Source organism: Spermophilus citellus (assembly GCF_964194105.1).
Source record: "Spermophilus citellus genome assembly, chromosome: 10".
Lineage (NCBI taxonomy): Eukaryota > Metazoa > Chordata > Mammalia > Rodentia > Sciuridae > Spermophilus > Spermophilus citellus.
Genome location: NC_138197.1, coordinates 89,148,945 through 89,162,399, shown reverse-complemented (window position 1 = coordinate 89,162,399; position 13,455 = coordinate 89,148,945). Strand labels below are relative to the sequence as shown.

The 13,455-nt window shown below is 39.4% G+C and overlaps 1 protein-coding gene across 1 annotated transcript in view; it reads right to left on the bottom strand.

The window, feature by feature from the left end:
- Positions 1–6,986, bottom strand: part of FRS2 (fibroblast growth factor receptor substrate 2) — a 128,486-nt gene extending 121,500 nt beyond the window's left edge. Inside the window, exon 1 of the mRNA XM_081309160.1 lies at positions 6,611–6,986. The gene's annotated coding sequence lies outside the window, so the exon portion shown is untranslated. The remainder of the gene's footprint in view (positions 1–6,610) is intronic.
- Positions 6,987–13,455: the final 6,469 nt, after the last annotated feature.

The window sequence follows — 13,455 nt, the reverse complement described above, 5'->3', positions numbered from 1 at the left end:
CTCATCATTTGGCATTACTCACATAACAGGAATTCCATACAATCCACAAGGACAAGGCATAGTTGAAAGAGCTCATCAAACTATTAAAATGTACTTATTAAAACAAAAGGAGGGAATTGGAAAGGGGTATATATCCCCCAAAGATAAACTTAAAATAACCCTTTTTACTCTAAACTTTTTAAATTTGGATTCATCGGGACTTAGTGCTGCGGAAAGACATTTGTATCCAAAAAATGTACATAAGCCTAAGGTACTTTGGAAAGATATTCTAACAGGACAATGGAAAGGTCTGAATCCAGTGATAGTCTGGAGTCGGGGCTCTGTCTGTGTTTTTCCACAGGAGGAACAGCAGCCGATTTGGATTCCGGAGAGATTAACCAAAACAATTTCTACAGAAAAAGAAGATGATTTGACTCAAATCCATAACAGCTGATATCCAGAACTCCAGCTTGGCTATTCTTACATCTTCAACAGTGATCAACCAGGATGCTTTTTTCAATATCTATTTTATTATTGCTTTTCCCACATCATAAAGTTCCATTTTATTTTTGAGCTCATACAGACATAAATTAATGTTTTTCTGATCAGTTTTATTTTTTGACTATGGAGTTTTTAAACATTGCTATGGAGATTTCACCCAGGTAATCTACAAGGCCTTTACTATTGTCTTATATGTTGTATGTTACATGTGCACATTTCTGTTTTGTGTTGTATGTCTGTATGTGCGTATGTCCATATATCATATATGAGGAGCGCTCATAAAAATATGGATCCCAAATTTTTTTTATTATTCACGTGATTTTAATGGTTTAATTTAATTTGGGTAAACAGCTGTTGAAGACTGTTTTAATATGTGTACAAATAAGCAGGTTAACAGATCTGTTTGTTTACTTTCACCTTTCCTTTTCATTATATTTAATAATTCTGTTCAGGATAATGTAAATTGTTCTAAAAATTGTTTTCTTAATACCTGTTGAAATGTTACATTTATTTTTCTCTTTTCTTAACATCATTGTCAATCCCTATTTTCATCCCAGTGCCGGTGAAGGCAAAGATGAAACCAAACTACAACTTCTTCAATAATTATCACAACAAACTGTATAAACTGATGCATCAATGAATAATAACTCAACAAGTAATGCTCAATCACTGAGTCGATTTATTTTGGGAGGAAATGGACATATTGATAGATTCCTCCACTTTGAACTGCTTACAAAACTTGCCTGGACTATGTATCACTTGTATGCATTGTGCTCTATCTGTTGATGCAGCGAATTATGGTAGTGCTGGCGTATCTTTGCTGATGTGTCACCAGTGGTGCAATTTTTCCTAAAGAGCCGTCTATTGACTTGATGTCGTGGCATTTCTGTATCCTCCTCCCTTCTACTAGTGATGGTCTAATTTTGGGGGCCAACTGTGGTGAGGCAAAGAACTTCACCCCCCCACTGGCACCAGGTCAAATTTGGGGGCCGACAGAGGTGAGGCAAAGAACCTCACCCCCCACACTGGTGCATAGGCCTATCCACAGGTATGGCTATATACTGGACCGGTAGTCAGTGACGGGTATGATTCAGTTGCAATGGTATCAACCTAAGACAGGAGGCTGACCCCTAGAGGTCAGTTTTCCGATGACGGGTAAGAACCATATGTTGAATTGGACATACCTAACAGGCACGGTCCCTAGCCACATTGCCTGTTGCTTAATTAAACAGAAGGGGGCAGATGCTAGGAGCCACAAGCAAATAATATGATGCATGGCACTTTCGGTTGTAAGGTGACGCCAGCTAGCCATTGAGATGATGTGATTATGTTAAGATTTACATTCATATGGAAACTGGACTCCTGCTGTTCACCTTGGCCTGCTACGGGACTCATGTTACGGGACTCCTGGAGAGTTCCCATTGGTTGGGGAAGGATAGTAGGAGGGAATTCTGGGGGAGGTCCGGGCCCCCGGGTTCCGGTAGACACGTGCGTGGGTGGACCGGTTTTTGGCTTGCTGGCGCGTACGGAGTATTGGCGGCTTTTTCAAAAATAAAGTTTTGTTCCTGCTTGAGTGGCTCGTGATTCTGTGCCCAGCCAGACTGAGGCAACTTAGTCTAAAAATAATAAACTGTATTTAAAAAGTTATCTCTCTAAGCCTCATTTTGCAAACTATTACAGTCTTTTACATTTTAATACACAAATTCCCCTTATTTAAATATCTAAACAGAAAACATAAAATTCTATAAATTGATAGTTCTTAAACATAAAACATAATTTTCACATATGTATCATTACATCATAGATAAAAGTATCTTAAGCTGGGTGGGGATGTAGCTCAGTGATACAATGCTTGCCTAGCATGCATGAAGCCCTGGGTTTGATCCCCAGCGTTCACTCCCACACCCAGAAAGTACCTTATTCTATCCCAGTAGAGTAATCAGAACATTAGAGATAAAACTACTTACTTTAATCAAAAATACTTACAAAAGAGAGTTGGAAGAAAAATATGTAATTAAATACCATTTTCTATAAAAGGCAATATTAACAACTGGCTATAATAAGAGGCACAAGTATTATCTGTGAATATTCAGAGATTCTTGATATCCAAACCAAAATCAAAATCATGCAAACAAATAAATGGAATACAATATCAGAGATTTACTTTTAAATCCTCACATATCACTTGCCAAGCAAATGTTCAAAAGAAATAACCAAACATAGCTTTTAAGTAACCAAAAACTGACTTGTCCTCCTTGAAATAGGATAATGATAGGATAGTATTCTTACTAGCAAGGGCAAAAAAATTTATTTCCCAACTGGATTTTTAATGATCAGATTCCTTCTACTCCATCTGAATCTGCAATGTGAAGAAGTTGTATACATACTATCAAATTTTTTATCCATTGCATAAAATAGAATACTTAGTGTCTTTTCCTTCTGTTTTAAACAGATGCTATCTAAAATACAGGGTTTTAGTTTGTGTTTTTTTCTTTCCCCTCAGCACTTTCCCTTGGAATGTTCATCTCCTTAAGTGGACTCTACAAGTATTTTTATTTGCATTATTCTCTACACCATATTTAATATATGCCTAACCCTGACCTCTCTCCTAAACTGCAAACTCACACTTCCAAAAGCCTCTGGGCATTTCCAGTGTTTGTCAAGTACATAAAAAAACAAACATATCCAAAACTGATCTCATTACACAACTCCTTGCCCATATTTCTAGTAACAGTATCACCATCAACATATCCCACATTTAAAAAATGTAACTTCCAGCTTCCATCTTCTCCAAACCTTTCCTACCAATCCCTCCCTCTACCCAACTACTAAATCAATTGTCAGGTCCAGTCAAGCCTTCATTTTCATCCATTACTATTACCTTTACCCAGTATTTACAGTACTATATTGAAACTCAGGAGGCTGAGGCAGGAAGATCACAAGTTTGAGGCTGGCCTCAGCAAATTAGGGAAGCCCAGAGCAATTTCATGAGACCTGTCTCAAAACAAAGAAACAAAAAGGCTGGGGATGTAGGTCAGTGGTAACAGGTTCAATCCCCAGTATTATAAAAAAAAAAAAAAAAAAAAACCTGAGAGAGAGAGAGAGAGAGAGAAAGCTAGCTTGCCACAGCAAATCATTCTGCATACTACACTATTAAATCTTAGTCACTCTTCATTACCTTCCAAATGTCAAACTTCTAAATACAGCATTTTAAACATGCTCAACAATTCAAACCAATTTAAATTTGACAACCTTAACACCAGTTCCCAAATGTGAATGTTATATTCTAGGTAACCTGGTCAACTAACTTCTCTGAGTACACAATTAACTTTACTACCTCCAACCTTCCACTAATATTATTCTCTTAATTTGAAAGGCCTTCATCCACCTTATCCTAAACCCTGAATCTTTGTTTTAGAAAACTTTTACCCTGTGAATATTGAATTGAGGTACCAGTTTACTGGGAGATAACAGTTTATTGGGAATAGTGGAAACACACAGACTTTGACACCAGACAAATCTGAATGCAAACTGGGGCTATTACTTGCTAGCCACAGAGCCTGGGCAAATTATCTAACATATTAGAGTCCCCATTAAGAAAGATGATTGTGGGCTGGGGATGAGGCTCAAGCGGTAGCGCGCTAGCCTGGAATGCTTACGGCCCAGGTTCGATCCTCAGCACCACATACAAAGATGTTGTGTCCGCCGAAACCTAAAAAATAAATACTAAAATTCTCAAAAAAAATTAAAAAAAAGAAAGATGATTGTATGTTGTTGAAAAGCTTAGAAAATGTACATGAAGCAACTAGCATACAGCCTGGTACTCAGTAAATTTTCAATAAAAAACACCACTGAACTATCTTTGTAAGTATTTACTATACCTCCACTACTTTCCATGATTACTTAAGCCAAAAAATGAACACTTTCTCATTTTAAACAACTCTAAATTTTAGGCCAGTCCAACCATGTGGTTAAATTTTTACATGTATTTCTTTATGCCGTAAATTTTTGTGCAAATATCTTACATTCCTCACTACATTCAATTCCTAAAGGCCAAAGACAACCTTTGTATCCTGTAATACCTAACAAAGTGATTTCGTGAAGCACTTAACATCTACCCTCAATGTTAAATCCCAATTCAAAAAAAAAAAAAAATTTAGAATGCCTAAATAATAAAATTTATTCATGATTTTGAACAACCTTAGAAAATTATTGCCAAAATATGAATTTTGGTTATTGTGGCTTTATCTTTATTTGCTCCTACATGGCTTCCTAACATGCTTGATCCATAGTAAATGATCTATATCATTGAATTGACTTGAATAATGCAATTTACAGTACCTGCAAGTATACAATTTTCCCCCATTTCCTTTTTCTGCTCTTATCATTCCTGTAACAGTTTCCTTCAAAACACATTATCATATCTATAATACAAATCCATAACTAAATCTAATTTGACTGCTTTTCCAGATTTTCTCAATTCCAATATTCCAAACTTACGCTCTCAACAAACACTTTGAATGTCTAAAAATCTAGCTTCTACTTAAATCTAAAAGTTGTGCAACTAATCTTCCGTCCAGAATTTTTTCTTTAAAAATCATCTACCCTTTAAAAATCACCTACCCTTTGCCTGTTCAAGATCAACAACCCTGAAATAAATGTTCCTTTACATAGGAGAGCTCACTAAACTTGTTACTTAAGTCTATTTTTCCTAATCATGATATTACCTCCCCTTCCAGTGGTGGGAAGGGAGAATGACATACTCAAAAAACTACAGAGTAATTCCTAATATAAGCGTAAAATGAGAAGTGCAGATATGTCGCTGGTTTCATGAAGATGATCTGTGTATACTTTACATTGCAAAAACAATGATTACCTGTTAAAAAATAAAGTAAATGTATTTCTTATGATCAAAAATTTTTTTAAAAATCACCATTCAATGTGAAAAAAAAATCCATTTTTTCCTACAAATCTTCCTCAGGAGTTTATTGCCTAAAAACGGTTCACTAAAAGAACTACATATATCACTTTCTCCTCTAGCAAATTATCAATTCAACGGAAGTGAATACTTCATGTTATAAGTTTAAAATTTTACAAAACACCTCTGCCCGCCTGCGAGAACCTCTCTGCACTGTAGCGGCAACTCTAAGTATAAGGAACCTTTCAAGAGTAACCGAGAACCATTTTTCTTTAAAAGTTAAGGAAAATGACAGTCCCAAATATGAAAGTAAACAAACTTTGGGAGAAAGGGGATATAGTAATTCTCCCACCCTCTGCAATCAATTCATGCAATAACCTGTGACTGCACTCATCATACAACTGGGACTTCGGAAAGCCACAGAAGTTAGGAGTGCAGATCCGGGAATAGCATTTTTTTTTTTTTACGTCAGCAAGAAAATAGGGGAATTTATGTGCACTACCGATTTTCCATAATAAGTTTTTTTTTTTTTTAACTTGACTCCAGCAACAGCTTCAGCAAGCTTCCAATTGAGTGAAGTGCATCGGAGGCACGCCGATGCCTCAGTGACCTACGTCTCTAGACCCAGTTCCGAGCGCTACCCAAACCGACCCAAGGCTACCCAGAAGCGGGCTCGGAGGAGAAGCCTAGCAAAAGATCCTAGGCATCTACACAGGCAGCGCCCCACCCTGGAGCTGAAGAGACGACACCCCCGGGATACTAGCTAATTGAGCCCGGGGGTGGGCAGACCCAGAGGAGACGAAAAGTCGGGCACAGGAGCCCAGATTTGAATCGGGTGTCCTAGAGTCCTAAAGCCAGGTCCAACACAGAAAAATCAAAGCGGGGAGGCGGCGAGAGGACTTGGGGGAGCAGAAACGAGGGGGACGCGCGGACCGAGGCCCAGCCCGTCCCCACCTCCGAGTCCCAACAGCAACAACAGCTCCGGGATCCCCCTCCCCGGCCCCGCCCCGCCCACCCCACAGCCCCGCAGCCCGTTTCTTCTCGCCCCGCCGGCTAGGCGAAGACCGCGGCGGTCAACAACCCCCTTCCCCAGACTCCGACAGCTGAGTCCGCTGCCTGCTGCCCGGAGCCCGGAGCGGACCGCCGGGGCCCGAGAGCGCCAGCCCCAACCCAGGCCTGAGGCCGGCCCAGTCCGTTTCCCCGTCCACTCACCGTCCGCCCGGGCGCTGGAAGGTCAGGGGCGCGGGTGGGTGGCCATGGACCTCCAAACTCTGACCCGGGTTGGAGCCCCTGCTCCGAGTCCACGGAGCCGAAGGAGCCTCTGCGGCTGTGCCTACCAGGCCTCTCTCCGGCCCGAACCTTAGAAAAGCACTTCCGGAGGAGCGGGAGAGGGAAGGGTTTTGGCACCGGAACTGCTCGCGAGCTGGAGCTGCCAGAGCCTCCCGGGCGGGGCCTCTCCCGCCCGGCTCCCGCAAATCCTCCTCCCCGGGCTCCTGGCTAACCCTTTCGGCCCCACCAGTCGGTCGGTTCCCCAGGCTACAGCTTTGCACTCGGCAACTGTTGTTAGGGCTGTTCCCGCTCCAGCCACTTGGTTTTACAGACAAGGAAACCGAGGCTCGAAGAATTTAGTTGCCAGAGCTCAGCGCACTCATCCAGCTTACCGACTGTCTCCAGCGCAATCTCCATTCCAATCGTCTCCCTTAAAAATTAACATTAACTGAACGCTTACTACGTGGTAGGCATTGTATTAAGCGCTTCGGGTACATGAACTCTTTTAATCACGTGCAAACCCCTTGAGATTGGTGCTAATTCTCTACATCTTGCAGCAGAGGAAACCCGTCAAAGATACCAAATTCTATACTTGGCTCTTGATTTTACTTTAACCAGTGCTGTGTGTATAATCTCATATACACCTAACAAGATCTTTAAATTCTTTAAGGAGAGGAACTAAATAATATTCCTATATTACATCATCACTTGCAACTTCAACAAAAGCAGTGCGGGCCAGACTGTCCAGAATCTTATTGCCTGGATCCTATTATTTCACTTTTTTATCCTGGAGGATGACTCCTTCAGCCTCAGTTTTGTGTGTGAGTGGGATCGTCTCTGGATTGTTGTAGAAATTCAAAATGATATTTCGAAGTATCTAGCACCAAATAAAAGCTAACAATTCTTATACCTCACCAGCAATAAGAAAGGCCTATATATGGATACTTGCAACAGCTCCGAAACAGTAGGAGGACTCACAGAGTCAGATGTCAGACAAGGGAAAGAGAGAGGGGAAAAAAAGAGCATTCCTCAGCCACAAAATCCAAAAGACACTAAATATCAGGGTCAGAAGCTGTATCCTAGGCCAGATTCAGGAGGAAGTTAATAAAAAAACTTCTTCACATGCATATCTCAAAACATACTAAGAAAAAGATTCTTAAAACTTCCAACTAAGAAAGTCAAGGGAAATAGAAATATTTGAGAACCCCTTATTATAAACATAAAAGGCTGGATTTGTGGCTAGGCGGCAGAGCTCTTGTCTAGTATGCATTGAGGCCCTCCGGTTAAATCCCCAGTACCATAAAAAAAGAAAAAAGTTAAGATGCAAACAATGCCACCACTACTGATTTATTTATTTAAAGTGCTGTGTTGTTGTTGTTTGGTTGGTTGGTTGGTTGGTTGGTTTTTATTTATTTTATTTATTTATTTTGTGTGTGTGTGTGTGTGTGTGTGTGATTGCAGAAGTATTTTTAAATACTTCCATATTACCTAAATTAAGAAGCCTTTCATGCCTCTTGAGTATGAAGTGAAAAACAGCCTGCCCTTGGCAAAACTTACTAAGGCCTTCTCTTTCTACCAAGGCCTAAAGGGCTAAGAAGAGAAATTCTGACACAGACATTGCTAGGTTCTGTGGAAGATGCAGAGGAGCTAGCCTTTGGTTATTTAAACTGGTCACCTAATTGATAAATCCTACAGTCAGGATTTGAAAGGGAGTCTAGTTTTTGTTTTGTTTTTAATTAATTTATTTGTTTAGGGAGTCTGTTTTCTCAGACACTTTACAGAACTATGCCAGCAGTTCTCAAACTTGAGAGTGATACAGAATCACCCTGAAGGACTTGTTAAACAAATTGCTGGACCCCATCCCCAACATTTCCCAGAAGCATCTAAGGCTTCTCAAGGTGTAGTCCCTGGGCTAGCAGCTCAGCATCACCTGGGAACTTATTACAGATGCAAATTACTGGGCTCTACCCCAGACCTTGTGAGCCAGAAACTCTGGGGTGGAACCCAGCAATCTGTTTTAACAGGTCCCCCAGGTTTGAGAACCACTGCACTCAAATAGAGCTATGTATTCCTTTTTGTTTTTCTACTTACAGGAATAACTCTACTGAAGCAAAAATGCTTCCCAATAATTCAATGACATATTGGTGGTTTTTTTTTTTTTTTATGCTTTGCTCTCTGTGGAAGATAAGGCTAGAAAAACAATCAGATTTAATGGAAGATTATTTTTTATGACTTTAAATTTGTATTGAAATTTAACCAGATAATACTAAGTTGGAAATATTTAAAATTGCTCTATGCCAAAGCTTTACATGCATTTGCTAAATTAATCTTCACTATACTGCTATGAGGTTTTATGGTCTTATTTTACAGATAAGAATAACCAAGACTTAGGTGAAGTAATGGACTAAAGACCACATTCTTGTTAAGGGGCAGAAACAGGATCATTCAAAGATCCCTTTAATTGCAAAACTCACATTTTTTCCACTTTGGCTGGAGCTTGGAGAACCAAATTCCAGTGTGGGCTCTACCACCCCAGCTATGCAACCTTGAGTAAGTGATTTAATCTCTATTTTCAATTTCTCCTTCTATAAATAATGTTATCATAAATCTGCCCCTCCCACACTGGAATGTCAGGGGAGAAAATAAAAGTATAAGCACTCTCAGCTTTTTGAAGAAAAAAAGCAAGTTATTGTGATGTTGTATGTTTAGGCAAGTGTTGCTCTATGAGCCTGAGCATAGAAGTCTTTGCTGGTACCTCCTGAATTACACAAAAGTCTGACCCCCCAAAATGTTATATGACTTTTAACTGCCAGTGTCTCCTGGAGGTTAAAGAAGATAACTAAAGATTTTATGCATCTCATTTAAAAATTCTGAGGGGCTGGGATGTAGCTCAGTGGTAGGAGGTATGCTTAGCATATGCAATTCCCTGAGTTCCATCCCCAACAACTAATAAATACATACCTGGATAAATAAAGTAATAATATTACCAGAAATTTCTCACCCAGTTCATAGGCTCCAGGTTGTTGTTAAATTGTTGACCCATCCTAATTCTAAAGACACCTTTTCTCCAAACCCTTTTTTTTTTTTTTTTTTCTCCATTCCAGGACCTTTCACCCTGGCCTTCATCCTCTAGGGAAGACTTAAAATCCCTGTTATTTTATTATGTAGAAGGATTTAGTTCTCAATCCCCACCTAAGGACAGACTCCAGGCCACCTTTATTGACACAATCACCAATCACCAGGTTGCACAATTCCAGGGGGTACCATTCATAAAGAATTCAATATGAATGTTGCTCCAGGGGGTGCCAGTTGCACAGACCCCAAGCCTCCAAGGATCTTGCCTGGCTGTGGCCCTGTCTATGCATAGCTCCTACTCCCAAAATCCATTAAGGCATTTTGTTAAACAAAAGAGGCATCTACTTGGGTGTCCACGCTTTCCCAAGAATTGAAATAATGGGGCTTTTTGTTTATTCTTTGTTTGTTCTAACATAGACCTGATCCTTTACCAGGAGCTTAAGTCTTAGTTTCCACACTTTATTGTGGAATTTTTCACTCGGTTTTGTGATATTGTTGCATATTTCCCCAGACCTGACAGTTTTTTTTAAGACTATCATATTTTTTCTTCCTCGCCTTTTATCCCTTCTTTGACACAGTGCTTGAAAAACGTTTGCTTTGAATAACAGCACAGTGTACCAGAATAGAATATGTTTTAGTTGTAAGTATATATGGCAAAGATCTGAAAAATAGCCCTCAAATGTATTGTTTAACTCAGAGTTTTTTTTTTTTTTTAAAGAGAGAGTGAGAGAGGGGAGAGAGAGAGAGAGAGAGAGAGAGAGAGAGAGAGAGAGAGAGAGAGAGAGAATTTTTTTAATATTTATTTTTTAGTTCTCGGCGGACACAACATCTTTGTTTGTATGTGGTGCTGAGGATCGAACCCGGGCTGCACGCATGCCAGGCGAGCGCGCTACTGCTTGAGCCACATCCCCAGCCCCTAACTCAGAGTTTTAAACCAAAAAAATATATTTTGTTGTTGTCGTTGGTAGTAGGGATTTAACCCAGGGGTGCTCTACCACTGAGTTACATCCCTAGTTATTTTTGTTTGCCACAATGCCCAGCCAGAAATTGGGATTTTCTTAAACATGACATTTCTCAATTTAAAAAATTTGAGTCACTCGCTATAGCACACACCTGTAATCCCAGCAACTCGAAAGGCTGGGGATCACAAGTCTGAGGCCAATCTCAGCAATTTAGCAAGATTCTGTCTCAAAAAAATAAAAAGGGCTGGGGATTTAGCTCAATGGTAAACCACCCCTGGGGTTTAATCCCCAACGCTAAAATAAATAAATAAATAAAAATAAATTAATTTGCCTTATAGATTTTTCATGTGTTTACAACTATTTATTCCAATGTATTCTGAGATGATTTTAAATTGTTTTTCTTAGCAGCATGTGAAGTATGATGTACCATTTCAAAACAAGCAAGGCAGGTGCAGGCATCATATCATAAATGTCTTTACCACTGACAGTTTTAATATAGTTGAAGCTAATATTTTTCAACTACCTTAGAAATAGAAAATATAATAGTACATACTTAGATAAATTTTACAAAAACCAACTCTATGAGGTATGATCCCCCTCCTTTTTTCTCCTTTGCTTTGGATGGAGGTACACAAACTCAGCTAGTTAAAGGTAGTTAGCAAGTGATAGAACCAGGATTAGAGCCCAGACAATCTGTCTCCAGAGACACACTCTTAACCACTAAACTAATATTTATTGAGCCTTTCCCATGTGCCACAGCCATGACTGCCTCCCACCTGAAAGACCCCCAATTTATAGAGGAATGCATACATCTTCTCCAGACCTTTTATAGGGGCTGTAATAAACCCACACAGATCCTTCTGTCTCCCTCCCCATTCCACCTCAAGTCACAGTGACATGTTTATCACATTCATTTTTGAAGTGTACAAACTGTCATACATCTAACACTCTATCATTCCCATATAATCTTGGCATGAAGTTTGAATTTATTGAAGGTTTTCATGAAGGCTGGGTACGGTGGTGCACGCCTGTAGCCTGTAATCTCAGCTATTCTGGAGACTGAGGCAGAAGGATCACAAATTTAAGGCCAGCCTTGGCAATTCACCAAGACTGTGTCTCAAAATAAAAAAGACTTGTTATATAGATCAGTAGAGCATTCCTGGGTTCAATCCCCAGTAACAAAAAAAGAAAAGAAGCAGTTATCATGAAGAGTGCTAAGCATGTGGTGAACAGAGGCATTTTTCACAGACAATGAAAGCAAACTGAAGCAATATAATATTGACACTGGAAACCAAAATCTATGGTCAAATTGTGCTGGCATGGAGAAATAGGAGATAGCAAGGTTGAATTTGAACAAAAATAGCCCATGGACACAAATGCGGTGAAAGCTCAAAAGTAGAAGACCTAAAAGGGAATGGTCATCAATTTTTACCATCTTTTCCATTGAATTTGTAATTAAATTTCAAAAAAAGTATTAGAACTGATGCCTATCCTCTAAAAGTCATAAACTAATTAAACTTGTGTTGTCCAGATTGAGCTATTTGGTGAGTGTCAGGAATTTAAGGGGTTGCATTTCACCTTCACTCTTTTTATGTATCAAAATGGCAGCCCATCTTACCGTGCCTCAGCTTCTCTTTCTGCAAAATGCCCATGATAAATGCATCTTTATACCATAGAGAAGTTGTGAGACATAGCTAATAAATGATTATAAAGCACAGTTCTTTGAAGTATAAAGCACTGCATAATTACTAAATACTATAATAATCATCCTTATAATAATAGTAATTTTCAACCAACACATCAACCAGACTCAGATGCGTTTAGTCACCTCCCAATTAGACAAAAGTGTATATGCCAATGATGAAATACAGTAAAAATCCTAAACCACAGACCAGTTCCACTCCCTTCCCCCTTTCTATGCAGAATCTGCAGTTAGACTGCTGGAGAGAGATTTCAGTTCCACCACAGGTTAGCTGGGTGACTTTGCTGGCCTCTATTTCTCTAACTATGAAATGGTCAACCATGCAGATATAACCACTGTAAATGATCAGATGCTCTGCTTATCAGACCTTTATCTGTGCATTTACATTCACATATACAAAGCCTAATATGTAGATAAGATAACTGCTTAAGGCACTGGCAAACCAGGACATCCCTGACCCCAATTTTTTTTTCCAGAACTTATGATTAAACCCAGGGCTTCATACATACTAGGCAAGTGCTCTACCAATCCAGGACTTTTTTTTTTTTTTTTTTTTGACAGTACTGGGAATTGTACCCGGGGCTTTTTACCACTGAGCTACATATGTACAAAATGTGTACATCCATATTCATATTGTTTTACAAATGCCTTTATTTTGAGTGTTTTTATCTTTTTAAAGTTTTAATTTAACATAGTGTATATCTTTGTGTGGTACAGTGTGATATTTAAATACATGTATACAATGTGTAATGATTGGATTAGGGTCATTGGTATATCTGTTGCCTCAAACATTTATCACTTTTTTGTGTTAAGAATATTCAAATTTGGGGCTGGGGATGTGGCTCAAGGGGCTGGGGATGTGGCTCAAGCGGTAGCGCGCTGGCCTGGCATGTGTGCGGCCCGGTTCGATCCCCAGCACCACATACAAAACAAAGATATTGTGTCCGCCGATAACTAAAAAATAAATATTAAAATTCTCTCTCTCTCTCTCTCTCTCTCTCTCTCTCTCTCTCTCCCTCTCTCACTCTCTCTTAAAAAAAAAAAAAAGA